The 14,942-nt window shown below is 40.2% G+C and overlaps 1 protein-coding gene across 1 annotated transcript in view; it reads right to left on the minus strand.

Moving 5' to 3' along the window:
- The window catches only part of TGFBI (transforming growth factor beta induced), a 140,888-nt gene that overhangs the window by 105,986 nt on the left and 19,960 nt on the right, over positions 1-14,942 (minus strand). The window lies entirely within an intron of this gene.

Consider the following 14,942-nt stretch of genomic DNA (forward strand, 5'->3'; position numbering starts at 1 on the left):
CTGCTTCCGATTGTGAGCCACTGCGACTCTCCGCTCCGTTTCCAGGCACCTCCGGTAAGTCCCACGTATCATTCAGGGAGAACAGCTTCTGCACGGCTTCCCTGTGTTTCGCTGCAGCCGTCTTCAAGGCCTCGTGGTCCGGAGCAGAGCGGGCCGTGGATCCGCGTTTAGGGAGCTTCGAAGCCATATGGAGGTACTGCTACGACTAGGCGAGCTTGACAGGTTCACAGGGGAACAGTCTGGCACAAAAAATCGGGTAGTCAGCACTGATTTGCAGGATGTTAAAGCGGATTTTCGGCGGAGCTCACAAGACGTGCAACTGACTACATTCGCTGCCAAGCCAATGTAGTCACGTCCCCTAATTCATAATTTTACACCTGTGTCTTTATGCCTTTTCATTTACAGGTAATCGGGGTCGAGGAGTCTCCAGGCCCTCAACCCTCAACTAATAGTTTTCTGATGCTTATGACAAAAATCGTACACCTGGATGCCTTTTATGGCTGAGAGCACTGATCAGGAGCCAATCGGCAGACTTTTTTTGGTCATGCCCCTTTGGCAGAAGCCAGCCGAATAGCCAGTACACACCGACCAGTACATCGTGTGTACTAGGCTTTAAGATAAGAGCTGGCTTTATAAAAGGCCAAGCATAGCATGCACCATGTCCCTAGGCAAGCTGGCCCAGCAGAACAGTAACCCAGTATAATGGATCAGCAATAATAAAAACAAATAGATACCTTGATAGCTTATTTTCAATATCAATTATAGAAATAAAATTCTAATCCAGAAAGTCCTGACATAAATAGGTTAACACAATGGCATTGATTTCCTCAAGGCCAAAAGACTGATCACTTTACAAGGGAATTATTCCCAGAGCTTAGTGAATGTGGTCTGTAATGACTTTCATCATCCAATCATGTGCAAGCAAAAATAGTTTTTTTTCTTTTATTTTGTCTGCATGTGATTTTTCTGCATTCACTGGGCTCTGGGGAAAATTCCCTTGCAAAGTGAACAGCCTACTTGCCTTTTATAAATCCACCCCAATGTCCTTCTAGAACTGTAATATTTTCTAGTACCTTATATAAAAGCATGTAATTCATAAAAGTAGTTATATACGATACAGTTAGTACAATACATTGATATACAAATAATTCAATTGAATGCTCTGCTAAGATGACTTCATTCACATAATGAAGGGCCAAGCTCTGCTGTCATTTATACCATTCACATAAAATCCTCTTTGCCATATCATGCCTCTGAGACATCATTAAAAAAAAAAAAAAGAGATCCAAAATACTTGTCTTTGTGCCTCAGTCTGATAATGCTTCTGTCCTTTGGTGGCATGTCATTTGACCCAGTTTTGAGCATTACCCTCTTCCAATGGTCTCTGGCCAATCATGGTCTGTGCCAATGGGATGATCACTGTTTAGGATGTCTCAATCACACACAATGGACATGAATATGTCCCATACCAGCAACATTATCTTACTGTGTGTTTATTTTAAGGTATATTTTATTTTGGTAATGTTGTTACTGTTTACTGATCAATCATTTGTATAACAGATTATTCATCAATGGAACTCCATATTTAAAGCTGAACTCCAGCCAAACAGCTGACTGCACAAGAAATTTGTCTCTGATGTTTCTCATTGTGCAGGTCATAGTATAGCTAGGTGTGCCCACGGGGTGTGACGGGTGTGCCCAGGCACACCCTAATCATCCCTGTGCTCTGTCTGAGTTTCACACCTTTTGTTTTGTGCTGACTGCCTGCAACATGTCCCTGTGTAACTCAGTCACAAACACTGCCTGGGGTCGGGTCCAGCCGGCCATAACAGCTGTGTGCTGCGAGTGGGAGGATTGAGCAGGGAGGGAACTAGGACTACAGCCACGGAATAACCCAGCCAGGAGCCGCATTTGCAGATTCAGCTTCTATAGTTCCGGCTGCAGGTCCCTCAGGCGCTGGCGGAGTGATCTACATCTGCACTCCGCCCCCCCTCCGGCCTTTCTCTCTCTTAAAAGCAGCGTACTAGCCTGGACGGCAGGCGAGTGGCTTCAGGCAGCCTGCTAGATCGAGGTGAGTGAGTGAGAGAGGCAGCACTGAGCAGAGAAGTGGGTGGGCAAATGATGTACCAAAAAAAATAGCCAACCAATTGATGAACCTTACCCTGGCTTGTCACATATATACATACAGTGGGGACGGAAAGTATTAAGACCCCCTTAAATTTTTCACTCTTTGTTTTTCCTCATTAATGTACACACAGCACCCCATATTGACAGAAAAGCACAGAATTGTTGTCATTTTTGCAGATTTATTAAAAAAGGAAAACTGAAATATCACAAGTTGATCAGACCCTTTGCTGTGACACTCATATATTTAACTCAGGTGCTGTCCATTTCTTCTGATCATCCTTGAGATGGTTCTACACCTTCATTTGAGTCCAGCTGTGTTTGATTATACTGATTGGACTTGCTTAGGCAAGCCACACACCTGTCTATATAAGACCTTACAGCTCACAGTGTATGTCAGAGCAAATGAGAATCATGAGGTCAAAGGAACTGCCTGAAGAGCTCAGAGACAGAATTGTGGCAAGGCACAGATCTGGCCAAGATTACAAAAAAACATTCTGCTGCACTTAAGAGCACAGTGGCCTCCATAATCCTTAAATGGAAGACGTTTGGGACGACCAGAACCCTTCCTAGAGCTGGCCGTCCGGCCAAACTGAGCTATCGGGGGAGAAGAGCCTTGGTGAGAGAGGTAAAGAAGAACCCAAAGATCACTGTATCTGAGCTCCAGAGATGCAGTCAGGAGATGGGAGAAAGTTGTAGAAAGTCAACCATCACTGCAGCCCTCCACCAGTTGGGGCTTTATGGCAGAGTGGCCCGACGGAAGCCTCTCCTCAGTGCAAGACACATGAAAGCCCGCATGTAGTTTGCTAAAAATCATCTGAAGGACTCCAAGATGGTGAGAAATAAGATCCTCTGTTCTGATGAGACCAAGATAGAACTTTTTGGCCTTAATTCTAAGCGGTATGTGTGGAGAAAACCAGGCACTGTTTATCACTTGTCCAATACAGTCCCAACAGTGAAGCATGGTTGCAATCGAGGGAAAGATGAATGCGGCCAAGTACAGGGATATCCTGGACAAAAACCTTCTCCAGAGTGCTCAGGACCTCAGACTGGGCCGAAGGTTTACCTTCCAACAAGACAATGACCCTAAGCACACAGCTAAAATAACGAAGGAGTCGCTTCACAACAATTCCATGACTGTTCTTGAATGGCCCAGCCAGAGCCCTAACTTAAACCCAAATGAGCATCTCTGGAAAAACCTAAAAATGGCTGTCCACCAATGTTTACCATCCAACCTCACAGAACTGGAGATGATCTGCAAGGAGGAATGGCAGAGGATCCCCAAATCCAGGTGTGAAAAACTTGTTGCATCTTTCCCAAAAAGACTCATGGCTGTATTAGATCAAAAGGGTGCTTCTACTAAATACTGAGCAAAGGGTCTGAATACTTAGTACCATGTGATATTTCAGTTTTTCTTTTTTAATAAATCTGTAAAAATTTCAACAGTTCTGTGTTTTTCTGTCAATGTGGGGTACTGTGTGTACATTAATGAGGAAAAAAATGAACTTAAAAGATTTTAGCAAATGGCTGCAATATAACAAAGAGTGAAAAATTTAAGGGGGTCTGAATACTTTCTGTCCCCACTATATATATATATATATATATATATATATATATATATATATATATATATATATATATATTACATAATATATTACATAACTTTTTGCTGACAAGCCAGGGTTCATATAGTCTTAATTGTAGATGTAATATATATATATATATATATATATATGTATATATATATAGATTGTGTATAAATAAATATATATATATATATATATATATATAACATGTCTTTGGTATAAAAAAAATAAATCCCCTGGCTTGTCAGCAAAAAAGTACATATATATATATATATATATATATATATATATATATATATATATATATATATATAAGAATAAAGTTCCAAAGGTTGCTGCACTTAAAAATTTGGTGCTTTATTCATTTAAATCTTTGGAAAAAGATTACAAAGCAAGTAGAGTCATTCCAGACAAAATTGTTACAATCATCTGTTCAGACAAAGATATCTTTGTCTGAACAGATGATTTTAACAATTTTGCTGGGGAATCTCTTGTTGCTGGGGGATCTAACAAATTTATTTAAAGCAGTAAATACAATTCAGGATATTAAAACATGACACCTATTTAAAAAAATCCTATTTACTGTGCAGTTTTTAAAATAGCTTATTTGATTTAGAGATTTATTTAAAAACTGTGTTTATGTTAAAAGATTATTTAATTAATAAGTTTAAAAAATTATGTTTGTTTACATTGAAACATTTTTTTTTATTAAAATGTTTTAATACATTTTAAAATGTTTGTTAACATTTATTTATAAGCATGTGTGTGTGTGTGTGTGTGTGTGTGTTTGTATATATATATATATATATATATATATATATATATATATATGTATATATGTATATATATGTATATATATATATATATATATATATATATATATATATATATATATATATATATATATATATATGTATATATGTATATATATATATATATTCATGCACACACAGACGCATGAATGTTTGTTTACATTGAAACATTTTTTTTAATTAAAATGTTTTAATACATTTTAAAATGTTTGTTAACATTTATTTATAAGCATGTGTGTGTGTGTGTGTGTGTGTGTTTGTATATATATATATATATATATATATATATGTATATATATGTATATATATATATATATATATATATATATATATATATATGTATATATGTATATATATATATATATTCATGCACACACAGACGCATGAATGTTTGTTTACATTGAAACATTTTTTTTAATTAAAATGTTTTAATACATTTTAAAATGTTTGTTAACATTTATTTATAAGCATGTGTGTGTGTGTGTGTGTGTGTTTGTATATATATATATATATATATATATATATATATATATATATATATATATATGTATATATATATATATATATATATATATATATATATATATATATATATATATATATATATATATATATATATATATATATATATATATATATATATATATATATATATATATATATATATATATATATATATATATATATATATATATATATATATATATATATATATATATATATATATATGTATATATGTATATATATATATATATATTCATGCACACACAGACGCACATGTGTTTGAGCTTTAGTTTGAGGTGCACACCCTAATGCAATAGGCTGCGCACGTCTATGAGCTAGCAGTAGTTCTGTAATGCTTTGTAGATTCTACAAGCCTCTTCAATTCTAAGATATCCCAGCATTTATCATATATACAACATAGGTAGTGCAGACACCTATATCCAATCACCATTGACTGTGAAGATATTGATGGTCAAAATCTACACACTCAAGGTTCATTGGTTATGGGTATCTGTGCTACCTGTGTGGATATACAGTAAATGTTGTGGTATCTTCCGAGCATTCATTAGAACTACTGTAAATAGGTGTTTTTAAGAAGCTATAAAATGTTTTAGCCCCCATTCACACAAGGCGGATCCGCTGCCATGGAGTCCGCCTCTGTCCGCCAGGCTCAGCGGGAGATCTCTGATCTCTGACAGGTCTCTCTCTGCTCACTGAGGGGCTTGTCGAGCACCGCTGGTTGCTCTGGAGAGATCGGACGAAAACAGACAGCATGTCCGTTTTCGTCAGATTTCACCTGATCCGCCAGGGACGGATGTGGACGTAGGGCCATAGCCTTACATGGAGCGCCTGTTCAGGTCCGCCGACAAAACTGACAGGCGGACCTGAATGGTCCGTTCGTGTGAAAGGGGCCTTAAACGTTACAGAACATGTCCACCTGAATGTGAAAAACTGGTACTAGCTATAAAGGACCTGTTTTATCTGTCAAAAGGATTAGTATTTTCATCCATCCAGTCATGATATTTACACAACCCTATCTGAAAGGACAGGGGACTTCATCTTTCTCTGCTTCAGTTTATCTTTCACAGTTTACCTTCCCTCCTGCATCCTGTGACTGGGCAGTAAAAGGAGAAGAAGCACACTGATAATCTCATCTCTCCACTCTTTACTGTAACCTCTTTGAGCTCTGCTGTACAAGGATCGTAAGAGGCTGATACCAAGTAAATTCAGGCACTTACATTGCTTTCATTTAAATTATACACTATATTGTCAAACGTATTGGGACACCTGCCTTTACACGCACATGAACGTTAATGGCATCCCAGTCTTATCCGAATGGTTCAATATTGAGTTGTCCCACCCTTTGCAGCTATAACAGCTTCAACTCTTCTAGGAAGGCTGTCCACAAGGTTTAGGAGGGTGTTTATGGGAATGTTTGCCCATTCTTTCAGAAGAGCATTTGTGAGTACAGGCACAGATGTTGGATGAGAAGGCTTGGCTCACAGTCTCTACTCTAATTCGTCCCAAAGGTGTTCTATTGGGTTGAGGTCTGGACTCTGGGCAAGCCAGTCAAGTGCCTCCACCCCAAACTCGCTCACCCATGTCTTTATGGACCTTGCTTTGTGCACTGGTCCAAATCATTTGGTTGAGGGGGGATTATGGCGTGGGATTGTTTTTTAGGGTTTGGGCTTGGAAGAATGGTCAAACATTCCCATAGACACACAAACTTTGTGGACAGCCTTCCCAGAAAAGTTGAAGCTGTTAAAGCGGCAAAGGGTGGGCTAACTCAATATTAAATCCTACGGACTAAGACTAGGATTCCAATAAAGTTCATGTGTGTATAAAGGCAGATGTCCCAATACTTTTGACAATATAGTGTAAGTGTAAGGTTGTGATAATGTATACAAAGCTGCTTTAACGTGTGCCTTTTATAAATCCATGGAGTTCAGCTTTAAATTTTAAGGAATTCAACCAAGTTATTAGAAATTATATTTTTACTGTAAAAAGCTACTTTGAAAGAACGTAGACATCGAAATAAATGCATTTATTGATAACGCCTAGGATATACCTTTTTTTTCCCTTCTTTGACGTATAGTCCTTAACATATAGTCCATCTTTTTGTTCTTTTCTTAATATTGCGAGGAGGACACTAGAGTGATATGTTGCTGCTCACCAACTAGCTTTTATGATTTTTATGTTTTTATTAGTAAGTATTCATTTTTTACCTGCTACTATATTCCCTTTTTGCTGCAAGTGGATTAGTCTCCATTTCTGATCAGTGGTCCATTTGTGTACTGCAGTGCGGTTAACACAAGTCTGCTTTTATGCACAGTGTGGTCCACTTGTGTATTGTAGTGTGTGGCTGATATAAATCTGCGTTTATGCACACAGCGTAGTAATATATATTGTGTTTGGGTCTCTTATAACTAATTTGTGGCCATATGGGAATCTTTTCCTTATGTTGTTATTTGTTTTTTGCGTTACATAGTGGATGCCATATCGAGGCTTGGTGCCCTCCTGCGCATGCTCAATGTTAAGATAGACGTCCAGACGAAAACGAGGTCTGGTTGTCAGTGTTTACTATAAAGGTGATGGCTCAGTGCGTCGCCCGTGCCCCTTTGAAGACGTAATTTATGACAAAACATGTAGGGCGTGACTACGCACTGTACGCCATCATGCTGTCTAGCCCCATGTTTAGTTATGCACGGGTGTTTGTTTATGTTTTGTATGCCGGCTTTTTAACTTTTTTACCTATTGTATGATGGAGATGTGTTCCTTGTTTTTATGAGGCAATACATTTTCCTAATTTTACTACACCATCTGAGTTTTTTCTTGCTTCCTTTGTGCTCACGGCTCTCGGGACGAGTGAGTGCCTCCCTCCAGGCTAACGTATTAGTACCATCCCCTGCCGGAACGCGGCATACATTGGTCGATCCAGACGCCGCCATCCATCTGTCCCCGCAGAAGACTATATCTGCATGCCTATATGACCTTGCTATTTAGGAGGTCCAGCTTGTCTGGTAAGGGTACATCCTTATTACCCCTGGGATTCACCGGTGACTAGGGACGTGAAGTAACGTCCCTTTCATCCTTCCTTACTCACATGGTTTGCATTGAACGAACTGTGGACATGCGATTTCTCCTTTGCGACTATAATATTCCTTCATGCGATTTTGTGTTTATTGCACTTCTCTTGAATGGATTTAACTTTATCACCAATATTTGCACTTTCTAACGCATCAATACTTGCACTTTTCAACTTAATTAGTAATTTATGAATTTGAATGTTTCTTATGTAATTTATTTTTGTATTAATTTATGTTTTTTCTACTTGAATTCAACATTTCTTTAACACTGATTTTTAACCTGTGTTATTTAGTGTACTCACTGTTTATTCACTTAGAATTTTATTTTATTCATACTTTTAGTATATGATTGTCGAAATAGTGGTATATGTCATTTAATGCAAGCGCACATTTTTTTATTTTGTTTTGATTTACACCTCACTGATCTTTGTGGTATTTGTTGCAGCTGCAGTCTGTTTTCTCTCTTCTGCTTTTTAGCGCAGGTTCCCCCCTTGATTTTCTTTACTTTGTAAGAACCTTCTGGAACATTAAACAATGTGTCACCCCCCCTTCCACCAACTATAGTCCTCCATTAAGTACAGACCCCCCCCTCCATTAAGTACAGACCCCCTCTCCTCACTAAGTACAGACTCCCCTCCCGCAGTACAGATCCCCCTCCCTCAGTTCAGACCCCCCTTACTAAGTACAGACCCCCTCAAACAGTATAGACCCCCCTCCCTCAGTGTAGATCCCCCTCCCTCAGTACAGACCCCCCTAAGTACTCACTAAGCGCAAACCCCCCTCCCATAGTACAGATCCCCCTCCCTCAGTACAGACCCTTCTAAGTACAGAGCCCCCTCCCACAGTAAAGATCCCCCTCCCTCAGTGCAGACCCCCTTTCCTCAGTTTAGACCCCCCGCAAATTACAGACCATCCTCCCACAGTAAAGACCCCTGTCCCTCAGTACAGCCCCCCCTTTATCAGCACAGACCCTCCTCCATCAGTATATGCCCCCCTCAGTGCAGCCCCTCCCCCCTCTATCAGTAGAGACCCCCTCAGTGCAGCCCCTCCCCCTCTATCAGTTTAGACTCCCCTCAGTGCAGTCCCTCCCGCCTCTATAAGTATAGACCCCCCTCAGTGTAGACCCCTCTCTCCACTTGTGCCCATGGGGCACCCCCCAGCACATGTCCTCTTAACCCCCACCACCATTGCTCCAATCGTTTTTCAATATACCCCCTTCTTGGTCACTGTCCCCCTCTCTTCTTTCAACGATCCAACTAGATTACAGTAAACTGTACACAGCCCTCAGAACAGTGCAGTGTGACTTTCCTCCTCCTGTGTAGATGTACACAGAGGGAAGGGAGAGGTGGCTTCGGCCTCCTCCGTGAGACAGGGAGATCATCGAGGGAACAGATCAGTGTAGGGGGTGCGGACTGTGTGGTGTTAGCGGTGCTGCTGCCCACACGTGTCACCCCTCTGGCAGGTGACACCCGGGTGCGGCCCGCACCCCCCCACTAGCGACGCCACTGACTACACTCAACTACACTTAATGCAAAAATGAAGGACAAGGCCATATTTCCACAAAGTCCCAGTAAGTTTAATTAAAGCAGTTGACTTACCACATAGTCCCCACCCTAAGCCACACCCCTCTGATGTGTCGAGGTCGGTGGAGTTGACAGAGAGGAACAACTAAGCCCAATCATGGTGAAACGCATTAGAAGGGTGTGGCTTAAGGTGAGGACTATGCTGACAGCCCAATGCTTTGATTAAACTTCATGGCGGGACTTTATGGAGCTGTGGCTTTGTCTTTTGTTTTTGCAATGTGTGCTAAGCGGGATGAGCTCCTAAAGCCAGCATCCAGTGCAGAGGAGGACTGTAGGAATATGCTTGGGTCTTGGATCAGTACAGTCTTTTTTCTTTCTGTCTACACACTCATCTGCACTGTTCTAATAAATGCAATCATAAACAAACTTCACATAAAAACACAAAAAGGTCTTTATGTATCAAGAATGTTTATAACACATATTTTTATTTTAATATAGTATATTTTAAAAACATAGTATTTCTCCATAAAAACTGAAAAAAATATGTGGCTACAGCCCCAAAACTTTTAGACTAAAAAAGCATGTGGTTAAATAATTTAGATTTTTACTGTAAAACTCAGTTTTAGTCTAGATTTATAAAATGGCTGGCAGTAAGTTTATTGTTTAAGCTGTGTACAGTAACTCTAACGTCATTGTATTCGAGAAAAAGATATGTATGTGTCACACTTTCATAATGTAAACTACAATGCAAAACCAGACTCATTTAGTCTAGACATAGAAAATTCCATGTGGAAAATGCTTGCATAAAGAAATCCTTTTCTTTGTCTTTGTGGACAGCTCAGCTCTGCACAGCCCTCTCTGAATCTATGTTATGTCTTTTATACACAGATTTTTATTGATGTACATTTTTCCAAACCAGGGTTTGACAGCATCCATAACACGAGAGAGAGAGAGAGAGAGAGAGAGAGAGAGAGAGGGGGGGAGAGGGAGAGGGAGAGGGAGAGAGAGAGAGAGAGAGAGAGAGAGAGAGAGAGAGAGAAGTTGCAGCTATAACAGCTTCAGCTCTTCTGGGAAGGTTGTCCACAAGGTTTAGGAGTGTGTCTATGTGAATGTTTGACCATTCTTCCAGAAGCACATTTGTGAGGTCAGGTACTGATGTTGGATGAGAAGGCCTGGCTCGCAGTCTCCGCACTAATTTATCCCAAAGGCATTCTATTGGGTTGAGGTCAGGACTCTGTGCAGGCCTGTCAATTTCCTCCCCCCCAAACTCACTCATCCATGTCTTTATGGACCTTGCTTGTGCACTGGTCCAAATCATTTGGTGGAGGGGGCCTTATGGTTTGGGGTTGTTTTTCAGGGGTTGGGCTTGGAAGAATGGTCAAACATTTCCATAAACACACTCCTAAACCTTTTGGACAACCTTCCCAGAAGAGCTGAAGCTGTTATAGCTGCAAAGGGTGGGCCAACTCAATATTGAACCCTACGGACTAAGACTGAGATGCCATTAAAGTTCATGTGTATGTAAAGGCAGGCATTCCAATACTTTTGACAATACAGTATATATATAATATATATAATATAATATATATATATATATATATATATATATATATTATACAGTATTTGTGTATTTTTTAAGAAAAAAATGTGGTCACATAAGTTAACTTAGTTTTGGTAAAGTGATTTGAGAATACAAATTCTCAAAACAATACTGTGAACTTTATCCCCCTCCCACCTGTGGAGTCTCACTCCTCTTGTTACTGCAAAAGCTGTCTTATGCCCTGTACACACGATCGGACATTGATCGGACATTCCGACAACAAAATCCATCGGATTTTTTCCGATGGATTTTGGGCCAAACTTGTCTTGCATACACACGGTCGCACAAAGTTGTCGGAAAATCCAATTGTTCTGAGCGCGGTGATGGAAAACACGTACGTCGGGACTATAAACGGGGCAGTAGCCAAAAGCTTTTATCTCTTAATTTATTCTGAGCATGCGTGGCACTTTGTGCGTCGATAGGAATTTAAACGATCGGATTTTGTTGTCGGAAAATTTTATATCCTGCTCTCAAACTTTGTGTGTCGAAAATTCCGACGGAAAAAGTCCGATGGAGCCCACACACGGTCGGAATTTCCGACAACAAGCTCCGATCGCACATTTTCATGTCGGAAAGTGCGACCGTGTGTACAGGGCATAAGTCTTCTTGTTGCAATGCCTGAAATAAAATATGGATAAAAAATACAACAGGGGGTGTGCAATTTCTGTGCAATGGTCATAGAAGGATGGTGGAAAACACAGGTACACATATCTCTTTATAAAAGTTCTTGAGTGATAGATAAGGATGGTGGGTAATTCTATCTGCTGGCATCCAATGGAATCTGAAACATGAGTGTTGTGGGCACTTATTTTATCAGCTACATTATGAAGATGTATCTTTTGCTGTGTTGGAAGTTTCCATTTCAAGGTTAATGGAATTTACATATAATTTTGGCCAGAAGTAGAATAAGCAGCAAAGGAAACAAATGACCCAGTGGGTCTTCCAATGGTAAATCTTCACAAGGTAATAAACAGGGTAATTTGCCATCAATGTTCTATAATTAGGAGATTAACAGGATGACTATGCAATGTGTGTTCTCCAATGAAAAAAAAGGCATGCAAGAGGCACTGAGACTTTCATATGGGTTTATCGTAGCGAGAGGGCAAAAACATTTGAAGAGCTCACTGGCTCATGTTAGGCTACTCTCCAGTGGGTACCCCAGCAGGTTAACAGAAAAAAAACCTGCATACATGGAAGGAGCACCAGACCAAAAGATAAAAGTGTCCCAATTAATTTATAGGTTACATAGGTTAAAAAAAGACACAAATCCATCTAGTTCAACCAATAGCACAATTGGTATTGTGCCTAAAGACAGTGTTTTGGGAGTCAAAGAAAGTCCACCTTCATCAGGGCTTCAATAGCACATAATATCATGTAAATATAATTGTGAATGATAAAATCAAGAGCCTAACGTTCATAAAACACCATGGATAACGTACATATACATTTGTGTGCAGATATATGCATACAAAAATAGCCACATATACACATATGATATGTCACACATATACACATATGATATGTCACAATTTGGACTCTTATCTTTTGGTCTGGTGCTCCTTCCATGTATGTGCAATGGGTCAGAAGTTTTGGGAGCAGGGACCCCATCTCCAAGCTCACCAGGATAAAGTGCAAGCAGACTATCATGGTACAAGTAGAAAGGGATATACAGTAGAAGTAGAAAGGTGTATATAAAAAACAGATTTTATTGATACAATAATCAAAACATAACAATAGTACAAACTATATTAAAATATGCGCAGATGACATGGAATTTCGACTAGTTTTGCGGGAAACCCGCTCCATCAGGAAATGTGTCTGCGAATGAAATACAATACAATAAGATATACATAATTTAATTTAATTTAAAAAAGGGTATGAGAGGTAATACCAGGGTGTGGAAAGCGGGGAGAAGAAAAAAAGGAATTTTTGTAAACAAATGTAGAGGGCAGCTTACCCATGTTGAGAAGCATAACATGTTGAGGCCAAACTCGGCAGAGCCTCCCGCGGCGACTGGGGAGGGCACATATAAGGCCGCAAGAAGACAAACGTCTAAATAGGTAATAAAGGGGTATATATGAAATATAACATATACGTTATATATCAATGGTCAAGAAGATAAAAGTAGGTAGGAGAAGCACCATTAGAAATGAAATGGAGAAAATCAAGAGAGAATAAAAAGGAGTCCATACCAAGGGCCGAGCTGAAAACAGAAAGGGTGGTATAAACAAAAAAGGTGGTGGTCATAGAGTGAACCGTGACTGAATGATAACAGTGGAGGTATGTAAGTGGATATCGATACTAAATGAAAAAGCCAAAAAATGGAAAAATGATAAGGGGAGGGTGCAAAGGGTTAATTGTGTACAGACCAGGAGTGAAAGTACTGATGGAGAATGCAATAGTGAATGATAGAACCCAAGACAAGCAAAGGGCAAGATATATATAAGTGAAAGAAGTGAGGACTAGGACCAATATATACCTGTACCAGGTAATATGAGTGAAAGAAGGGGACACCGGCTATAAAGTTTTATTGATTGACCAATAAATTGATGGTAGTTCACAGAAATTAGTGGGTAAATACTTGAATGCAGGCTTTGTGCCTGTAGATGCCAGATGTCAGCACCCCAGATCCAAAATCTATAAAGTAAAATAAATGTAATAGATGTGATAACTATACTGCCCCAACCACACTCAGAGTTGAAATGAGGGCGGTGGGCAAGATGCAAGGCTATAATGGGGAGAGAAAACTTACTTTAGCTGGATCTGATCGCAAGGACCATCCGGGTCCCACGCTGGCCTGTGAAGACTGCGGAACAAAACCGCAGTATATGTGTCCTCCAACCCCGTGACGTCATGACAACACCGGTCACGGCGTGAAGCGGCGTCACGGGGTCAAGGGTCCCACAGGAAGCGCTCACGATATTGAATCACGTGCGCCTGCGCACATCGCCTCAAGGGGCCGGGAGGATGCAGTGCTCGCGCATGGTGTAGGCAAGTAAACACCGCCCAGCAGGCCACAGCGATGAGAGCGCACTAGTGAATCCCGCGCGTTCATGCGCAATGGCCAGGTTGGGTCCGGAGAGGACCCGTTGCGAGGATGTACAAATGGCGAGTGGGGCTCCCCCCAAGAGGGGGAAGGTGGGTAAAAAGGGAGAAGAGGAGAGAGGGGGAAGGAGGAAAAGGGGAGGAAGGGGAGGACAGAGGAAGGAGGGAAAAAGAGGAGAGAGAGGGGGGATTTAGGGGGGTTGTATGACCCATCTGGCCACCAGGGAGCCTACCATTCACCGCAATTAGACAAGGCTGGGAGGCCACAAACTAACAAGAGCACCCCACAGGGGAAGGATAGGAGCCCAAAACATAAGACATACGTATACAGCTGTGCATAATGCAGTAAGGACAAGAAATAACAAAATAAATGTGAACATGTCAAAAAAAGACAATTACAAAAAAGTATATGTAATAATAACAAATACAATTAATTTAATAAGAGGATGATACCTCAATCGAAGGCCTATAGGCAAAGTAAACATGAATGAAGGTTCTACAAACATCCATTATGGGCTACAGGGCAGGATACATGGATAAACAAAATACATAAATGAGCAAAAACAAGAACACAATAGACAACAGTGCCATCAAATGACAAAGAGGGAGATGATACAGGACTGAGAGTCGGTGATCATGGATTAAGAAAAGGTTAACTCCAT

Source organism: Aquarana catesbeiana, linkage group LG03 (genome assembly GCF_042186555.1).
Source record: "Aquarana catesbeiana isolate 2022-GZ linkage group LG03, ASM4218655v1, whole genome shotgun sequence".
Classification (NCBI taxonomy): Eukaryota; Metazoa; Chordata; class Amphibia; order Anura; family Ranidae; genus Aquarana; species Aquarana catesbeiana.